The sequence below is a fragment of the Mustela nivalis genome (genome assembly GCF_964662115.1).
Source record: "Mustela nivalis genome assembly, chromosome: 1".
NCBI lineage: Eukaryota > Metazoa > Chordata > Mammalia > Carnivora > Mustelidae > Mustela > Mustela nivalis.
Genome location: NC_139020.1, coordinates 60,137,737 through 60,154,891, shown reverse-complemented (window position 1 = coordinate 60,154,891; position 17,155 = coordinate 60,137,737). Strand labels below are relative to the sequence as shown.

At 37.7% G+C, this 17,155-nt stretch overlaps 1 protein-coding gene across 4 annotated transcripts in view; it reads left to right on the top strand.

Moving 5' to 3' along the window:
* The window catches only part of ZBTB20 (zinc finger and BTB domain containing 20), a 305,100-nt gene that overhangs the window by 60,867 nt on the left and 227,078 nt on the right, over positions 1–17,155 (top strand). The gene's annotated exons all lie outside the window — the stretch shown is intronic.

Sequence of the window (17,155 nt, the reverse complement as noted above, 5' to 3'; positions counted from 1 at the left end):
AGAGAGAAAAATGGACAAGAATAGTAGATTCATTTGTGCTTCATAGGAAGCAGGGAAGCTATCTTGTTTGATTCTATCATCAGTGACTAGCTCTATTTCATATATAGAAAATGCTCAATAAATGATTGTTGAATTAATACATGGGGAGAAACAAAATGCTAAGAAAATATCTGTATAGCATAAAGGGGCCAGCTCAAAAGTATGTATGCAAATAGTAAGCAGAGAACTTAAAACTTACTGTCAACACTCCTTTAGCTAGGAGGGCTCCATGTGGAACTACTCTTGGCCATTTTTATTCAGAACCTCTAATTTTGGCTGGAGAAAGCAGAAAAACCAGAAGAGCCAATTGATTCTTAATCAGAAAGCCATGACATGACTTTCATAGAGCTGCAAGGAATCATAGAAATTTGCTAGGATAGGGTCCTCATTTCCCAGCTGAAGGAAATGAATGATTTCCCCAAAGTTGATTGGTACTCCAACGTCAGTTTCCTGGTTCTGGTCCAGTTCAGTTCATATATTGTACCAGGTTGCCTTTGTGTTAGCAGAGTTCCCTTGGGGTTCCCATATATCTACAGTGGCTTCTCATCTTTTGACCAAGACAATGCAGTGGAGTATCTAGCAGTGCCTCTGATTAGAATCTTCTCACCTTGTCTGGTATTTTCCTTAGATCCTAAGAGGCTTCAATAAAGAAATTCTTTCTTTGACTCTTAAATTCACTTTTTTTAAAACAAGTAATAATCTATATTAAATTATAATTAACCACAGAAAGTTCAAACTACTTTAGCTTCTTTCAAATGATTATTAATTGGAGCCAAAAGGAATGGAGAAAAAAAAGGAACCATTATGATTTGACTGGAGGAAGAGAAAGAAGAGTTCTGTCCTTGAGATACTACCTAGGCCAAGGTAGGGCTGGGTAGGCTGTGACAGGGGGATCCAGAGTACCCAGAAAGTCACCAAGAGATTTGAATCTCAGAGAAGAGGGAAAAGAAGAGGTGAAGGGATAGAGGGAAGAAGTGAGAGGGGAGTGGGTGCTACAAGTAGATGTTGGAATTTGGGCTTTTGCTTCAGTATTTACTGTATTTGTTACCCTTGTGCCGAGGGGGAAGGAAACCTTGGGTTCAGGTCATTTGTCCTGTTATAATTTATATTGCTACTGTCAAGAAAGAACTAGAATTCCTTGAACCAAGTATTAACGACATCCATGAAAGAAGAAATAAAGCATTTAATAGGTATATATCTTCCCCTTCCACCTAAAGAATGGAGGAAGTGTTGATGGGCTGTTGATGGGGAGTTAAGCTGGCATACCAGGAATTTTTATAAATGGTTTTCCCATGCTCCATTGAATCTGTGGCTGAGACTTTAGTTGTATACCAGCTGTGCGTGCAAAATCTCATAATTATTCTTACTGTATTAAGCATTTTATAGCAATTTTAGCTCTAAAATGCTATGCAATAGTTTTTATGCAAGTGTACCAGACATGTAAGCTGTTCCAATGAAAACATTTCCTTTCATTTAGACACGTGGTTTTAGGTTTCCAAACTTAGCTCTTTGCATTGATGGAAGAATCTTTAGGCCAGACATCAGGTTTTCTGATGGGGAGTTGGATTTTCTTGCACATACTTTAATTCCCTAGGCAGTCTCATCAGAAAAGGGGGGTTTCAGTGAGTGTACACAGTGATATTAGTGAATACTGCTGCTGAGTACTAGCTCCTCCACAGCCCGACCGGTTAAGAAAGGCATTGGAGAGGAAGCTAGGTTTATCTCGGCATCCCTCTGGGGCGTAATGACAAGCAGGCGGAAGGACTTGGACTTAACCTCTCTGCAGAAGGCTGACACCTTTAACACTGCTGCACAGGCTGCTGCGCCCTGCAGTGGCAAGTCTTGGGCCTGAGCCCAAAGCTGGTGTGGAGTTTGAACCCTTGGCATTCTGGCCCAGGGCCAAGTGCTATCAATGGAACCCCACTGACACCTTTAGTTATTCTTCCTAGATTAGGATAGTAATTTACTTGTCTCTTTGATTTCAAGTGTCTGGTTTTGTTTCCAGATGCCTCCCAGCTCATCTGTATTCCAGGGGTTTCAAAAGACTTTAACCTCATTGGTTCTTTCCTTTGTCAGTTCCATTTGGTGAACACAGGAGGGATACAGAGACTACAGAGAGGCGAGGGAGGGGGCGGTGTGCGCGTGATGTAGGGGGCATGTAGGGAGGGCTTGGTGAGACTGTAGGAATAAATGAAAGGCACGTTCACTTTCAGAACATCAGCTATTGTACCAGAGCAAGTCAGGGTGGAGTGTAAGAGGTGATGTGTAGGACAATGTAGTGAAAAGTGTCATTAGATGGATTCGTGGGTAAAAGCCCTCCAAACAGCAATAATCTCAAACTCCCCTAGACGACTGTAATATATGAAAGAGATGGAGAGACCATAGAAATTTTATCCCAGTGCCAAAAAGGTAACAACACTTGGATTTTAACATGCTATGGTAGGAAAAGGCATTTATGCAGGGGTGTCATTTCATATTTACAAGGGCCTGTCTAGCACTGTTTATTGATTTTACTGCAGTTCTTTCCCCAGGACCCTGTAGATAGATAATTGCTAGAAATGTCCATCATTAGCAGAGCAACGAGTGCAACCATCACACTAGGAAAAAGATACACATAGGACCCTGCGAGCAGGCATCAAATGGGGGTAGGAGTCACACAATAACACGTGCAGCTATAACTCCAGGCAAACACACACGCAACACCCTGTGTAGCCATTGCACTGAGAAAATACACACAGCCCCCTGTGCAGCCATCACGCATCAGGAAAATACACACATGACACCCCTATGCAACCATCACACCAGGCAAAAGCACAGACATAAAATGCTAAGTCAATAGGAATGAACAGCTCATAAAAGCCTACTGGAATAGATCACATCACAGCCAGGTACATCTGTTCTCAGCACTAACCATTATCGTTAGCTTAAAATGCTTAAAATCACTGCACATCCTCAGGTCTAGGGACAGATTATTCCAAGAAGATTCTGCTAAATAGATTTGGCAATGCAGTGAAGGGGACCTCTACTACATTAAAGTGATGCATTTTGCATCTCAAAGGCTGTCAACTGTATTTAGAGGAACTCTGTGATTGAAGAACTGTGCTCTAGGATGGAATAGCAATTTCTCCAGCCCTTCAAACTCTGGGGGGTGATTTTTACCCCAACTTGAGTTAAGTGTACAACTGAATGGGCAGCTATCAGATGGGGAGGTGACTAATAAAAGCAGAATTGGAAACAGCTTTCATCTGAGCTGCAAAGTAAGCCACTCCATCCTGTTTTAAACTGGAGCTCTCAGGTGGGATATCACATCCAGAGGTCTTTGTGAGGTCAGACTTCAAGCCATCAACTGGAGATAAATAAGTTGGAACTACAGTCCTTGCTTCAGAGGGTTGTCCGCCCAACTGGGGGGAATAAAGGAACCACCCACCTCTTCTTTTGCCAGAGCCTTCTCTTTATCCTCTTGCCTTGGTCTGTGATGTTATCCTAACTGTGTGACACAGGGTTATAGCACTGCAAGGGAAGCTCTGTGTGCCCTTCTGAAGACTGGCCCAAAAAAATAGTTAGAAAGAGTTTCAAGCTTGCAGTTCCATGTTTCAATTACAGTGGCGTTATATGTTTCTACTGAGTGAGACAAGTTTCAAGCTAGCTTGTTAAGAATGATTTACACCATAATTCGAGGAAAAAACAAATGTGAGTGACTGAGATTTGAAAGGGAAGAGTAGGGGGGAAGTGCCAGACTAAACGAATCCTAAGTAAATAGGGTGGGGTGGGGTGGTGGGTGTTTTTGTGTGTGTGTTTTTTTGGTATTTTTTTGTTTGTTTGTTTGTTACTTTGTTTTTTTAGAAGAAAGAAGGAAAGAAAGAAAGAAAGAAAGAAAGAAAGAAAGAAAGAAAGAAATATATATATATATTTCTTTATATATACTTTATATATATATATATTTCTTTATATATATACTTTATATATATACTCTAATATATATATACATAATATATATATATTTCTTTCTTACTATATATATATATATATAGTTGGTAATTACTTCCTCACCTGGGTGGAACGAAACAAAAGAAAACAGAATTGCTCCATTTGCTCCTTAACCAAATTTTTAAGAGAGGACAGGTGTTTCTCTTAATTCGCATGACATCTTACTGGGAATGAGCAGTACTAGAAATGAGAACTAAGAATTCCACTTCTTTTTTTTTTATTTCCAAATGTGGTGGAAAGGTTTTGTTAGAGAGAGAGAAAAGCATTTTCCATAAAACAATGCAGTAGTGACACGAGGTAATTACATGGTGATGGGGACACACCGCATGGCATACTGGAGAAATTGCATGATACCTACGTGATAACTATAGTAACTCTAGTTATCACTACCGTATTATCTCCTGATAACTATATAATTAGTTTGTGTCACAAAAGCACCCTAAACGTATGCCTGTTCCAGCTACTCTGGTAGGAAAAAAAATAAACTTTTTTGCAAGGGGAAAAAAAGCTAATGAAGAAAGTTGCCAAGAACAGATATTTTGTAATCTGTGCTAAATCTCTGCTGGAAAACATGAACAGTAACGAAGCTGAGAAGACAGTAAAAGAAATTCGGGGCAAGGTGCCAGACGCCCAGACGGAAGGAGAATGTGGACCAAAAGATTGCGACAATCGGGTAATTATGGTTTATGAATTTCAGCTTTAATCTGTAGTTCAGTGAGTCCTGATTAAATATCTGTTAAACACAATTAAAGTTTGTTTTTGTATTTCACCGTCTTGATCAGAATAATTAGAGACTGCGTGTTTCATGTCAAAAGTAGCAAGAGGAATTTTAGTGAATGAACATCGTTTTTAAAAGCCATTTGTAGCACCAGCTGTTGGCATTATTTTATATTTTAGTGTTATCAGCATAAAGATGGTCCTCTGGATGCTGAATAGTTTCCAGCAGGACAAGGATGTTAGGCTGTCATGATGGGCCTGTGCTGCCGAGGCTTTAGTGGTAGAAGGCTCATATTCACAGGAGGGAGTGGACGGGGAGATGTAGGTCAGGGAAGGAGATATTTTAGGTGAGAGAAGAAGGAAGACATTTGAGTTACATTTATCCAAACAAGGAGCTGAAAGAGGGGATTTCTCTTGGTGTAGTCATTTGCATGAACACCTGAAAATGCTGGTGAGCCTATAGAGACAGTTTGTATATACATGGTGCCTGGGGGAAGAGCACAAGGAAGGTGTGATCAACTATACTGGAACATCGTCCTGGTTGGCTCTTGGCTAGAAACCTGGATATTTTATTCCTGGAGTTGATAGAAGGTAGTGCTGAGAGAATTTGCCATACTAATCATTCTTTGGCTACACATAGCAGTATGAATTCTGCAAAGAAAGAACAAGTTGGGATATAAGGATTAACTAAAACTGGATAAAGGAGCAAAATAAGACTGCAAACAAAAAACCAAGACAATGATTTCCATACCAATGGGCCAGAAGGGAAGCTGGGGAGTTATAAATTACTATCTCTTAAAAATTATGTAAGACTATATGTGAATACTTCTGTGTCGTTTACCATGATATGAGCTTTAAAGAAATAAAATATTATCTTGCTTGCTATTTGAAATTTGGGTACCTGGAAGATTTTGATCCCTGTGAGACAAGGATAACATGATAACAACCCTCCCCATCCTAATCCACAGAACCTGTCAATATGTTGCCTAACATGGCAAAAGGGGCTTTGCAGAAGTTAGTTAAGGATCTTGGACGGGTGATGATCCAGATTATCTGGGTGGTCCTAATATGATCACAACAGTCCTTAAAAGAGGAGGAAGGAGCAGTAGGGTCAGAGTCAGAGAAGATGTGACGATGAAGCAGAATCTCAGAGAAAATGAGGTGAAAGATGGGACATTGCTGACTCTAAAGATGGGAGAAGGGCCATGAGCCACAGAATGCAGGTTGTGTCTAGAAGCTGGAGAAGACAGAATGGGGGGGGTCTCCTCTGGGGTCTCCAAAAAGAATGCAGTCCTGCACCTTTCTTTAAGGACTTCTGACTTCCAGAACTGTAATCATTCCTGTTTTGTAAGCCGTAAGCAGCAATAGGAAACCAATATGGAACCCATGAGTCTGCTCTGTGGATTTCATCTCCATGTAAAAGTTTTCCAGTTCAAAGTGCTTCTGGGAATGAGAAAAACAACCAGCCTCTATGAATTTTATCTTCTATAGCCCATTCTCCAGGCTGTCTTTCAGATGTCATTTGGAGGTAACTGCCAATGTATTATAAATTAAAATCATGGGCAAATTCAACCCCACCCTCCAATAATACTTTTGACGTGAGTAGAAATATTTATAGGATGAGAAGACTATAAAGTAAAAATAATTTCTCCAACAATAATAGCAGTTGACATTTGAACACTTAACCACCGGTTGAATCATTTCTCCTTGTCAATTTCCACCTCCCGAAATGGCAATTTCATATGGTGCCACATACCCAGTGTTATCTCATTTAAACCTTCAAGGACTAAGATTAAAAATTTCTCCCGATTGTAAAATTAATAAATGTCAGAGTTATGTAGAGGTTAAGCTACTAAAATGCTCATGTGCAACATATTCAGGTAAAAATTAGATTAAATCCTAACTGGCCAAAGGTGTTTTTGCAGAGTTGAGGATGCAGACATGTCTCTCCTCTGCTATTCCACAAAATGACAGCTTGGTCATGAGAAAGCTGTAGGGTAAAGTGAACATAACCCAAATAGACAAAGACAATGATTGAAATTTGCTACCTAGCATCTTTATACTTGAAAGAATATAAACTACCACAGAGGAAGAGGGCATAGGCTTTAGAGTGGTATTGCTAAAGGATTTCTGGCTTCTTTTGGTTTAAGGCTTCCACTAGTAATCTCCTGAAAGCTGCGAACTGTCTCCCCACAAAAGGACAGCATCTTGTCAAAGGATCCACAGGCCCGCTCAAGCCTATTGATGGACCTCAGATTAATTACCCTTGGTTTACAATTTTGTTCCAAGAAAAACATTGTGGACTGACTGGCCTGACATAATTTAAGACCAGAATTATGCAATACTTATTTACCACAGGATTTTGGACCGGTCATCAATGTACAGTAAGGTCCAAGCTTTTAATTAGTACTTTTGATGCTAATGTGCTAGGAAAGTACATTTTTGTTTTTAAAACATTTGAGGTGCATTTAAAGACCCACTGAAAAACACTGATATTGCTCTTGCTTGCTGTCCATTATTTTATCATATAGTCATTTATTTATTCATTCATTCAGCAAATATTTATTGAGCCCTTACTGTTATAGACACTGGGAATATAATAGGGAGCAGGACTCACAAGGTCCATTTTCTTCACGGAGCATTCTAATTAGAGGAAATAGTTAATAAATATGTAAGCATACTAACACATGCCAATGAGTGAAAAGAAGAAAACAAAGAGTATAACTTAATAGAAATAGTGTGTAAGGAGATGGCATGTGGCTGAGACTTGAACAATGTTAGAAACCAGCCACATGAAAATCTGAAGGAAAAGCATTTCAGGTAGAGTAGAATAACAACTATAAAGACTCTGAGATTAAAATGAGCTAGGCATGTGAATTATGAAAGGTCGGTACATAAGGAGAAGTATATTGGAGAGGTGACCAGAAAAGGAGTCAGGATCCAGATAATACAGGCTTCATACTGAACAGTTCAGATTTTATTCTAGTTGCAATGGGCAACCATTAGAGACTGATATGGAAGGGTCTGATTTCACATATAAAGAAATCATTGTCGTTGCTATGTAGAGAAGGGAGTACAGAGGAACAAGAAGAGAAATAAACCCAACTAACAGTTAAGAAGATGCCCAGAGCTGAAGATAACAAGTGGTCTCATGGCCCTATAATATATTGCCTCATAGATTTGACATGTCTCAAGTTGAGCAGCCAAGAGAACAGAAACTGATTTATGAACTATAGCATCTCTTATGTTTTTGGTCTATTAAAGGATTGTTTTGGCCTAAAAATGTTCTTCCTGAAAGGGAGAGGAAAAAGAAATCTGAGTACAGTCTAATGATATTGGCAAGTGAAGCAGTTGTTTGATGGGAAGAGGATTGCTAAGGTAACTGAGAAGTCACCAGCAACTGAGAACCTCGTTAGATAAGGGTTTGGACCCATTTCACTAAGGTTCATTACAAGTCTGCTTCTTCTGTTTTCCTGAGGCAAGCTTAAAATCACAAGTCTTCTGAAGTCTGTTCTGCCCCTTTAAAGCATGGATTAGGAGCATCTGGGTGGCTCAGTCAGTTAAGGATATGACTCTTGATTTCAGCTCAGGTCATGATCTCCCGGTCCTGGGATCAAGCCCCCCATCCGTCTCCACCCCCAGTGTGGAATCTGGTTGAGATTCTCTCTCTTCCTCTCTCTCTACCCTTCCCACTGCTTGTGCTCTATAAATAAATAAACAAATAATAAATAAAATCTTTGGGAGATATATATATATATATATATATATATATATATATATTTAAATGTCCTGCTTCTCACCACCATTTACTCCTCAAAGTAGTCCACAATGAAGATCACAACAGAGATTAGGGGCAAATGTAATGTAACTTGAATGAACATCAGGAAAGGAAGAAATTCTGTTGTTTATAAGAGTTTCTCAATAGAATTAGATATTTGTGCAATGTATTGGGGCTTTAGTGAGTCACCAACATTACTTGAAAGAAGTTCAATTATATTTTGTCAACCAATTGAAATCCTTTAGTAAATGGCAAACCATAATAAATATACCCAGGAATAATGACCTGTATAAAAATAGTGATGTAGTGGTAGTTTATAGACAACTTATTTTCACTAATAAGCTAGAAAGTTATATAATTCATTGCTCAATGACATTCATAAATAATGCAAATTAATAAAATATGCAACTATATATAAAAATATATTTAGAAAATCATTCAGAAGGCAAGGGGCAGGAACCTTTTCCAACTGGCATTCCTGTGAGACTCTAAGTTACAGCTCCGGGGTTAAGTGTGACAAGGTGAGAAAACTGCCCTAGAGTAAGAGTAACCAACTGAAAGTGATGTTGAATTTCATAATCAGGGTTCCTAGAATGAGTAGAATGCAAATTATATTTCCAGGGAAACATGAGTATAGAGGTATAGTATTATGGAATAGCTGTATTCCATGGACCAAAAACAATTAGGTACTATATATCAAAGCTCAGTTGCAAATACAACATGCATGGAGCTTATGTTAAGTGAAGGCTTAACAAATGGTTATTACTGTTGTTGTTTGTTGTTGTTTTAATTAAAGCTGAAATTCTATAATAGAACCTCCTGCCCTTTACCACCTCAGGTCTTTATGCTGTTTTAAACCTTTCCCTCCCTCCAGTTCCCAAACTGCCCTTTCTCTGGGGAGCAGAGTATAAATTATCCTATCTAAATTTCGAGAATGACTATTCCCATGTGAGAATATCAAAGCTGAGAAGAGAATACAGAACTCTTAACAACCAGTACTATTCACGCCAGCTCATCTGCTACCTCCTAATAAAACTGGTTGTTAATCTTCCCTGATTTGTCTACATCTTTCAGGTAATAAAAGTGTCTAAACCATAATGCATTCTTCCAGAGAAGATAATCAGGTAACTTAATACCTCTCTGCTCAGCAACACAATGTCCCTTTGTATCCAGTCCTGAATTGGATTGACATTTCTAGCTGACGGCTTTACATCAAAGGTCATTTTGCTCAGTTCACTATCTGATCTTTTTTATTGTCTTCTAGCATATTCCTAATTCTCAAAAAGATTTCTTCATCCCTGGCAGTATACTGAGAGCTCCCAATTTCATTATCTCATTGGTATATTTCATTAATTATTAAGATCTCTCTAATTGTAAGTTTCTCTTCCCAAGAAAGTGTCTGAGCCCCATCATTAGAGATATTAATGAGCAGAATTTTGTGAACACCCAAAGTATAGTTAAGTTGGACATCACCCTGAACTGCCAAGGGAAGAGCTCTCCCAAGTAGAAAAAGCTCTTTGAACTGTAATGATTTCATAAGGGTGATTTATTACTTAGTAAATTTTCTTAAAAATGGAACGAATCAATGTGAGTAAAAGATTTGGTTTCCTTCATTTATTTATGTTGAGCCATTCCATTCATACAGGTTGGGAAACAATTCCCCAGGTAAGACCAACTAATGTGTTGTGAATTAATATAGATGCTGCATCCTGAAGAGTATTGTTTATTTACTCTTCAGTTTTGGCTGTCTCTTTTTTACCACCCAGAAAAGGAAAGACATAAAAATATTATGATCTAATAAAATAACAGGATTTTCAAAGTTTATTTACTAAAAATTAAACTGCAGCCATCAAGTGTTTAATACTATCAAAGTTGTAAACAAAGAAGATTGGACAGGAATTAGGAATCAAAAATACGTTAGGAAATCACATTACAGAAATATGAAAAATATGGTGCCCTTTCTAGAATCTAAAAACCCTGAAGATATAGTATTACTACTAGAACTAAGGGAGATAGGATCAAAAGAGAGATCACAAGAGAATATCCAGCTTTCAATGGGTGTCTGAGAGCTGAGGAAGAGCTACATTTTGGATGAAACTTTCATAGCGATAGAGCATTTACCAAGGTACAAATAGTCGATAGAATGCAAGGTAGCCTATCTCCCAACAAGATTTGACAGTAAATACAGTTGAGATTAGGAGGGTTGAAGGAGGGTTGAAAGAAAAAGCTTGACATATGTTAGATGAGGAAACAGACCTGTGGGAGACACTTTGAAGATCGCGAGTTCATATTACATAACTGTTTCTACTGTAGAAACAGTGTGTGAACAAGTCCAGAGGTGGGGGAAAGCCCACAGGAAGGAAACAGTTAACTTCTCACTGGCATGTTTATTCTGTTCTTAAAAAAAAAAAAAAAAAAAAAATGTGTTTATATTGGATGGTGGGATGTTGTTACCTTCCATTGAGAGAGGATAAAAAAAGGAAAAGCAAAAGGAGTGGAAAGCAACAATACCTGTGTTATCTTCCAACGTATTTTCGAATGACTCTGATCTAACTTCAGTTTCAAGCTGTTTAAATCTATCTCACTGACGGGTCCAAATCTAGTGCTCACATGTTTGGGACAATTAAAATCAGCAGGGTCTGTGGCTCCCTAACCCAGGCTTTATTGTATAAGGGGTAAACAGCCACTTGTAATTTAGTGAGTAAGTGCAGGTCTTTCATGATGCACATACCAGCCCCACTGAAAACCGATCAATTTCTGTGCTTGGCAGTGGCATTCATAAGGCCCCTATGGAGCATTATCCCATGCCTGAGGGTCATTACTCTTCCACAGAAGCACTGACAGTTGTGATGAATGGCAGTACCTGGAAAGAGGAGTGTTTGGATGTTTAAACAGATTATATTTTCCTTTTAGAGCAGTAGACATTAGATCACGTCTTAGACTGTCTACCCATGTGGACAGTGAGGATAAAATCAGAGCAACTTGTATGTGACCCAGTGAGATTCAGGTATCCCAGTCATCACTTCTGTTGGGGGAAAAGGACTTGACTTTGCATCCTGTCACGATACTGTATGTGCTGGCAAGCAATGGGTGATAGCCACATACACCTGCTGAGATGCTAGGCTGTCAACAGGCATGAGATTCCGTCCATCACTATTATCTACAACAAGACTCATTACCTGCCAGCCAGTAAACATCCCATTTACACCATCTGCAATGAATTAAAAAGTGACGGAAAGAATCAGTATCTGTTTGAGTTGCAACATGATTGTCAAGTTCATTTTCATCTCTGGAAGCCCTTCAGTTCTATGAGAGACTTTGGGGAAAAATATATGATGAAGAAACCCAGGAATAGCCTGGCAGTGACAGTTGTCACTGACAATTGTCAGGTTTTAAAGCAGGCATTTACAAATACAATTAGCTTCTTAAAGTGTAAGAAAAGTCCGGGCCTCTGTCAATTCCCTTTTTTCAGTTTTTCCCTCTCTGGTTTCCTGGTATGCTAGATCTGGGACTCAGTGCTTGATACTCCTAAACTGATGTTGACTACAGTGAGGAATATTTCATAAAAATGTATATTTCAACATAAACTCTGAAGCAAAGCTGCCACTGTATCCAGAGAGGAAGTGATGATTAGTTTCTAATTTACACGTGCAGTGATTTCTTTGGCAAGTGTGAATTCTATGTCCTACAGTAAGGTTCTCTGTAACTCTTCCTACGTGAGGCAGCTATGGGGGTATTAAAAAGATGCAGAGGTCTACTTGCACTTGAGGCTATTTAATTCATATATAGCTGTCTGTCCAGATTACATGTGTGGATGGTCAGGGGTGAGAACTGCAGAGCAAAAATCAAATAGAGGTGTCACACACAAACCACGTGAGAAATAGCAGAAAGATTTGACATTTATTCATGTGCTTCACCTTTTAATAGTAGAATCTCTTGTTTTTTTTTTTTTTAATCTTCCTTTTTTTTTTTTCATCAGTTATTCCGACAGCAAGGAAATGACTTTCATTCCTTACCTTGAGGATCGGGGGGTTCTCAGTGCTGATCAGGGTACTGCTCTGAGCAAAGAGACCAATTCTGAAATGAGGGTATTGAAGATAAGCCCTTCTGAAAATAACCCTGGCTATGTAGTAGGATTTCACTCCCAGAAATCCATCTCTTCCTCCCACAAACTGCCCTTGTGGAGTAATATAGGAAGGAGATTATATATTACCTCATCTCCTTACAGAGAAAAGGACAAGTGCTATGGGAAAGCTTTGTTTCTTTTAATCATTCCAGGCATCCCTTGCCTTCAATATTTTTACTAAAGAGGTCCTTGGTTGCCTCTAGAAAGACACTCTAGTGAGAGAGAAGGGAACAGAGTAATGAAAATGATGACCTCATCTGGAAAGGCTTTCTAACCCAAAGGGATAAGCTAGTTATGACCCCTATCCTCAAATCTGTGAAGCAGACAAGGACAGAAAGCGTGGTATGAAGTTATGACTACCTCCTCAAAATTGTGCTAGGTGACTTTTCAATCTGATACTACAGTTTAGCAGGAAACATCTTTTTCTCGCAAGCTCATCTTTATGTTTTTATAATGGGGTGAAGACACAAACCTCTATGTAGAAGATCTTTAAGGCTACTGACTTTGTGCTAGAAATAAGGAAGAGAAATATCACATTGTGGGAATGAGGAAACTATTTTGAAGAACCTAGGAAGGGAGTGGATAAGTTTCATTCTCCCTTCCTCTTCTCACCTACCCATTCCCGAACTTGTACACTGTATTAATTCCATTAGGGAAAAGTTAATTGATGATGGAGACTTTGCTTCTCTCAAAATAAAATCTTTTTATATTTGAGTCATTTCGGTCCTGAACAGCACATTTTCAAACCACAAGTAGAAGGAATGTACCAGATAAGTTACAGTGTGAATTTATGGTGTTTGTTTTAAACAATAAATTTGACCAGCCTAATAGTAAAGTTGGGTTAGGAAAGCTAGAATCCATTCCTAAGAGCACCAGAAAAAGGAAGCCCAGTATATTGGTGGTAAATGATCTGCCAAACACCAAAGAAATACTCTAAGAAGGATGGTAAGAAGAGATTACCTGTTTGGGGAAAGTAAAGTTAAATTATATTTAATCTGTTATATTTTTTCTACAAAATTACCTAATATACATGCCAGAAATTGATCAAAGTTGAGCTACTGTGTTCATGAAGTGTTGACTAACACTTTGGATACCACATCATACCTCTATATAGAATACAACATGGTGGAGCTCTTTAAGTCTTGTATGTGTCACTAATATCCAGTTATTTTGGTAGTCCTATGGTAAAGTCTTGGACTGGATTGCTTCTCAAGTCTAAAAGCCCAACTGAACACGAGGCATTACTCCCAGTTTTTTTATTAGCAAGATACCATATAACTGTCCCATAAAATAATTTGGAGAGAAGGTAAATTTTTGAAGCTAACTTGAGAACACATCTTTTAGTGACCCCATTATCAGTGGTCGAACTTGGACTTATTTTCCATGTTTATATTAAACAGTGTTATTGAAAACAATAATTCTGAGGGCAAAAATCTAATACGAAGTAATAGGTACCATGTTCACATGTATCAAACTTCTAAGCTTCGGCCTTAAGAGCAAATAGAGAGAGATCATATTGGAATACCTGACCTTTGTGCCTAGCTTTGTCTTACTCTACCAAACACAAGAAGATTGTGAGTGTGTGTGTGTGTGGCGGGGGGCACCGAGGGTGCGGGTGTGTGTATACACACGCATGTATGTGTTTTAAAACAACTACAAACAAAGGTCAAATTGTCTGGTAGAGCAGCCAGTGGCCACATCTGCAGCAAAGACTTTTTTGTGGGAGCTCCTAAAGCTTATAACCATGGAGTGAACCATAATTATATTGTTTAGAAATCAATGTCAGAGAAAAAGCTCTTTTGACTTTAACCATTTCCTCCATTAATTTGGAGCTGTCTGGAACCTGGCCATAGGAATATTTACTTGAGTCTCTGTGACTTTCCTAGTATTTCAATGGTTTTAATGTAGAATTGATTATCAAATGACTAAAAGAAATAAAAAAGCAGAAGTCAAGTTAAACTTTAAAAAGGTGTCACTGTCCTTGACTTTGTGATCTTTTTGGATTAGATTTGCTAACCCTTGATGTCAATTCCCAGAGAACTTTAGCTGCAGACAAAATAATGAGATATGGTTAAGCTGTAATAGTAAGTAGATACCCAGGTATCTAGAATATCCATATTTTTAGCTGCAGATGAGTTTCCATTTATTTATAGAATTAAAAGTATTCTAAAACCATAAAAGTTGTATGAGTTTTATTTCCTTGGAGACCATATTGAAAAGTTTATATACACATCTGGGCACAATCAGGGTTTTTCTAGTCATACTGTTACATCTACTTACATCCCTTCTGACTTCAAAAGTAATGCCATTATTAGGCTCGAAGAATATTTTACATTGAGTGCCATGGGGTGAGTGACAACTTTACTTAGAATAATTTATAAAAATAAAATCTAAAATATTATCTATGGTTTCCATAGAAGAGCATTTTTTTCTGAATAGCCCACTTTTGATCTAACACTCTTAACTTGGTTGTTTGTATACATCCCATCTTCATTTCTTTCAGTCAAATATTTAGACCCATCTCAAATGCCACTCCTTTTATGAAGCTTTTCTATTTAATCCTCTTCACCTCTTTCTGTAGCAAAAGTCATCCTTCCCAAAAATGCCCCCCAACAAAATTTTGGTGAAATTTTGTTTTCTGAAACTTATTACTTAATTTGCATCATAATCAGTAATTTGTCTCATCCATCTGTGAAGTATAATTCCTCAAGTGAAATAACTTTACTTGGTATGAAATCTTAGTGGAGATACTCAAAAAATTTTTTAACTACAATTGAATCTCTTTCATTGGAAAGAGAAATTTTTCTTGAGAGTTTCCCATACTATTTAAGACAGACTGATAAATAAAAACATCTTTAAATTTTAAATTAGACAATGAAAATAATTTTTAATCCTTATGAGTCTATAATCTCCCTTTGTTTCAGATGCTCAGGCATCTTTTACTCCAGATCCTCTTTTAAAAAATCATCTTAAGACTCCGTATGTTCAAACTCATAAATTATGACTGTTTAAAAGGATAACAAATACACAAACTGGAAGAAAATTAAGAGATTAAGAATGGGACCAGAAAAAAAGAAATTAAAATTTTCTTCCTAAAGGGTGAACAAAAATCCTTAGAGACGAGAAAGACAGAAAGAAAATGAAAAACTAGAAAGCTAAAACTATATATTTATTGTCTTCAAGGCTTCCGCCATAAATGAAAAGGAAATAAAATTGAAGAAGGGCAGACTTGTCTGGTATCATGCTTACACAAAGCTATAGACAAATTGACTCGCAATTTGTCAATGTGAATCAGTTAGATAAACATATATGCTTTGTGCAAGTCACCAACCAAACTATGGAATAGTGATATAAGTACAAATAAACACTGAACTAAAAGGTACCCAGGAAATATTTTAATTGCATAAGAAAAATAAGATTGAATATGATAAGTGAAGGAAAATAATTAAAGAAGATAAAGTTGTATAGAAGTAGAAAGAATATTTTGTGGAGGGGAAACTGAAGAAGCACAGTGATCAAAGCAAAATAGTGGAAATGGAATGGTTGGAGTCCATCACTCAAACAAGAAAAATGTCAGGTTTGAGACACGCTGCTTTCTAATATCAGCATTAGTGAAAAAAAAATTAAAATTAAAAATAATCAACTTGTAACTCATTATGGAATCAACCCTGCCCACAGCTTTCTAGGAAAGAATATTCTTAGTATGATGATTAGAGAAATGAAAAAAGGGAAGGCTCAAAGGAGGACAGTAGTAAATTGTTTATGTCCTAAATCGGGCATCATTAGCACTTTTATCGTTTGATGGAAATTGCTGCGTGAAAGCCAAATTTGTGTTTACAAAAAGAAAATGATGCTGTAGTAGAGAATGGATTGTACTGCATGGATTTAAGATATGAGGAGCCATCATGGTATAGTAATACTACCCTAGTGAAAAAACTCAGCAGTGAGGATATACATTGAACATTCAACAGGATGTTGCCGTTAATTTGGTAGTGTTCTAGTAAAGTAGGTAGAAATAAAGGACTGATAGAAGAATTAAATATAATTAAATAGTTCAGTATAATTGTCCCACTCTACTAGGTCATACACTACAAAATTAACAGTGAATCTATCCTAAAGAAAGCATTTAACACGCTAACATACAATGTGGCCTGCTTAAGAAAAGGTATCATTTGTAGTTATAAGGACTGGTGAATAAGATTATCTAAAATGAACACAAAATTCTCTTTGGTTGGGTAGATATTTAGTGGAAATTCTTTTCTTTTTAAGATTTTATTTATTTTTATTTAACAGACAGAGGTCACAAGTAGGCAGAGAGGCAGAGAGAGAGGAGGCAGGGTCCTTGCTGAGCAGAGAGCCCAATGTGGGGCTTGATCCCAGGACCCTGCCCTGAACCGAAGGCAGAGGCTTTAACCCACTGAGCCACCCAGGTGCCCCATTTAATGAAAATTCTTAAAGGGATTTTCTTTCTTTGAATAAGAGGAACATCTGCCATTATATAGAATAGC